This window comes from Helianthus annuus, chromosome 11 (assembly GCF_002127325.2).
Source record: "Helianthus annuus cultivar XRQ/B chromosome 11, HanXRQr2.0-SUNRISE, whole genome shotgun sequence".
NCBI lineage: Eukaryota > Viridiplantae > Streptophyta > Magnoliopsida > Asterales > Asteraceae > Helianthus > Helianthus annuus.
In genome coordinates this window covers 85,604,016-85,608,194 of record NC_035443.2, presented here as the reverse complement: position 1 = coordinate 85,608,194, position 4,179 = coordinate 85,604,016, and the positions used below count along the sequence as shown (strand labels likewise).

Here is a 4,179-nt window from a genome sequence, read left to right as displayed (position 1 = left end):
TTGGGGTTGTTAAGGGGCACACTCCCCGGATACATATGGGCACATTCCCTAGGGTATCTAGCATGAGCAACATCGTAACGAAACATTGAATCGCATTAACATACATCTGGTAACAAAACACGTTAACAAAACCTTGAACTCACCAGCGTAGTCTGACACACTTGTTTGCATGCTTGTAGGTCATTAACGTTTGGAACATGGACTTGCTATCTGGGAGTGCTGGAGTGGTCATGGATCGAGGCTCTTGGATTAACTTACATTTGATACATTGGTTTTAAGTATTATTATGAAACATTTGCTAAACGATTATTTTCATGCTTCCGCTACACAACACTTTGGAAATTGATACTATGTTTTATTTAAGTATTACCATTGGTTCAATGTGATTGGTGGCTCGAACTCTGATGCGTAACACGCCTCGCGGGATTTCCGCAGGTGGGATTTTGGGGGTGTTACAAATAACCTTCATGTAGTTGACCGGGTCATCGTCCTCTATTCTCTTCCCAACCCCGAACTTTACTTCATTATCCCCATATTTTAAAGTGAGTGTTCCGTCATTCATTTCCACCACTGCCTGTGCGGTGGCGAGAAATGGTCTCCCTAGTATGAGGGGGACTTCGGTGTCTTCCTCCATATCAAGTATGATAAAGTCGGCCGAGTAGACGAATTTGTCGACCTTGACTAGGAGATTTTCAATGACACCTTGCAGGAATTTGACGGATCGATCAGCAAGTTGTATACTCATTTTCGTAGGACTCGTTTTTCCTAGGACTAGTCTTTTGAACATTGATGCGGGCATGAGGTTAATGCTAGCCCCGAGGTCGGCTAGTGCAATATGAATGGGGGAGTCCCCGATCAAGCAAGGAATTGTGAAGCTTCCGCGGTCAATTTTCTTTTGGGGGAGTTTGTTGAGTACGAGGGCGGAGCATTCTTCGCCTAAGTTAACCAATTGCAATGTTTCAATTTTCCTTTTATGAATGAGGAAGTCCCTCATGAACTTAGAGTATTTAGGCATTTGGGTTAAGACATCAATGAAAGGAATGTTGACATGCAATTGTTTTAGCAAACTTTCAAATTTTGCGAATTGCTCATTGGTCTTTTGACGGATTAACCTACCGGGGTATGGAACCGGAGGAGCCTTGGTGGGCTCTGGTGGAGGAGTGACCTTCTCTTGCTGTGGCGGAGATGTGACCTCCTCAATAGGTGTTGGCCCTTCTGCGGGACCCATGGTACGGTTCTGTAGAGTGATGAGATGAACTTGTGCCTTTGGGTTTGTCTCGGTATTACTTGGTAGCGCGCCTTGCGGTCTCTCGGAGAAATTTTGGGCTAGTTGATTTATTTGTTTTTCAATGTTTTGAATACTAGCTTGTTGATTTCTAAAATTTGATTCTAATTGTAGAAATCTATCCGAGTTTTTCTTTTCAGTGTCGGAGATGAGGCGAGATATAGTATCTTCAAGCCTTTCTCGTCCACCTTGTTGTTGAGGGAAATTTTGTGACTCATTTCTTGGTTGTTGAAAGTTTGTTCGTTGGTTTATGCTTTGTTGGTTACTACCATTGCCGGGTTCTCTCCAACCAAGGTTAGGGTGATTTCGCCATCCTTGGTTGTAGGAGCCCGTTGGAGGACCCGACGACCTAGGTCTATTATCAATGTAGTTTACCGATTCTTGTTGATCGTCTTTTTCTTTCATACAACTCCAATTTTCATGTGGCCCACCACACCCTTCACAAGCCATAACCGAGACCGCTTTTGTCATTTCCAATTTTTTTATTTTTGAAGAAAGGGCCTCGATTTGAGCTTGTAAAGAAGTGCTTTCATCAACCTTATGGGCGCCCGGGGCAATAGATTTATTGCCTCGGGAGTGTGCCACTGGAAATTGGTTTGAGCAATTTCCTCAATTTGATTATATATTTCATGCGGGCGGCGATTACCTAAAAGTCCCCGGAGCTAGAGTCAAGTGTTTGTCTTGTGTGTGGCAACAACCCATTATAGAAAGTGGATACTTGTTGCCATATCGCAAGGCCGTGATGTGGACACTTTCGCAATAGCTCCTTGAACCTTTCCCAAGTTTCATATAAGGATTCCCCATCCTCTTGTGAATATGTATTAATTTCAGTCATTAATTTAGCCGTTTTAGCGGGAGGGAAATACTTATATAGAAATTTTTGGGCTAGTTCATCCCAGGTGTTTACCGATCCAGCTGGGAGGGCATTAAGCCAAGCTTTTGCTCGGTCTTTTAGTGAAAAAGGAAACATTCGGAGGCGGATGGCGTCGTTTGATGCTCCATTGATCCGAAAGGTATCACATATTTCTAAGAAATTAGTAATATGTAGATGAGGATCCTCGTCCGCAAGCCCATGGAAGGTTGCAGAGTTTTGAAGCATCTGTATCAAATGCGGCCGAAGTTCGAAGTTATTGGCTTCACCATTCGGTGCATTGATAGCGGCGCCGAGATTACCTACGGTGGGTCGTAGATTATCCATGAGGGTACGTTGGTCCGCCATTGGGAGTGGGTTCCACGAAACCTTCTCTTGGCTTTTGGCTTTTAGTCTTTTTCTGATAAAGTGTTCGGGCTCTTCTAGAGGTTCTTTTATGTCTTTATTAGAACTGGAGCTCATACACTACGTAGAGGTGGCGTCTGGTTCCAAGTCCTGCAACAAAAACAGAAAAGAATGTTGGTCAGAAGGTTCACCACGGCCTCGTGCTCAGTGAACACGGCCCGTGGTCAGAGTTACAGTAATTGTTTTCCGGATCCCTGTTACTGGAGAGTTGGACACGGCCCCGTGTTGCACTGACACGGCCCCGTGGTCAGCCTTCTGTAACTCGGAAAACTAAAAACTGCCAGTAATACTGCTGGGCACGGCCCGTGTCCGACCAGGCACGGCCGGTGCTGAGCTCTGCAGAAGCTGAAAAATTTTGAAAATCCTAAAAAAAATAAAAAGGAAACAAAAAAAAATGATTAGGTCGTTGATTCCTAACTTTCTTAAAATCCTTGTGTCCCCGGTAACAGCGCCAAAAACTTGATGCGTGCTAGTGGGTATATGTTTTAAGTATATATTTTAAGCCCTTTTTACACTTTAGCCAAGTTTTAAATTTATAAAACACGATATTTACTAACACTAAACACACATATGGGCAAGTGCACCCATCGTGGACGTAGTATAGTGTTGGTAAGATACCGAGGTCATCCAAGGACACAAGAGCTTTTAGTACCGGTTTATCCTCAACGTCTAATCAAATCAAAATGTTAGAAAAAGATTTTTAAACTAAGAAAATAAAACTAACTAAATGCTGAAAAATAAAATAAAAGTAAAAACAGATAGACAAGATGAATCACTTGGATCCGACTCGGGTGTTAGTATAACCTTTGATTATTTTCGCACTTTTGCACTTGTTTAAGAGATTATCTTAGTTATTGTAGTAGGCCCCTCTTTTGAAGGCGACGTTACCCTCAACCTAGTAGTTTGAGTCAGCAAGGATACAATCCTAAAGGGTCGGATTATTGAAAGATAATTAATTAAGTTATTAATGCAAATTATGGTAGGTCCCTCATTTGGAGGTGACGTTACCCTCGACTAAGTTGGCTGAGTCAGCAGGGATACAGTCCTAAATAGCCGGGTTATACTATTAATAGTAGTTAACTTATGAGAGGATCAAAGAGTTTGGACCCCCGCCATCCAATACCTTTGGGTATTGAAGGAGGTCCTACTAAATTTGACCCAGGTCCCTTGCAGGACCTCTAAACGCTGAACAAGGGCAAGACCCTTACCAAACCGTTCCCTTAACCCCCTACCAGGTAGCCAACATACCTCCATATAGACCGTGGAGATATGAATGGTGAAAATCTTTTATTTTATATAGACAGTAAAATAATGCCAAGACACCACGGACAAACGATAAGGAAGAATCACCTTCAACATAAGCAACTAGTTATTAAAGTCATTAATACAAAACCAATTAAGAAGTGCAAAAGATTAAAAATAAAAAGTATTATACTAAACACTTGTCTTCACCAAGTGATGTAAGTGACTTAGGCAAACATGGCCTCGATTGTCAAGAACTCTTACGATCAATCTTAGATCCCGAGACGACTCACACACTCTATGATGGACAATTGATGATGGTGGTGGATGATGGTGTTGTGATGGTGGTGGGTGGTGGATGAAGTGTGAGAGAGGT

The 4,179-nt window shown here is 42.5% G+C and overlaps 1 non-coding gene across 1 annotated transcript; it reads left to right on the top strand.

Moving 5' to 3' along the window:
• Positions 1–2,019: 2,019 nt before the first annotated feature.
• Positions 2,020–2,126, top strand: LOC118484433. The gene has a single exon (XR_004873544.1). It is a non-coding gene; the product is annotated as a small nucleolar RNA R71 (small nucleolar RNA).
• Positions 2,127–4,179: the final 2,053 nt, after the last annotated feature.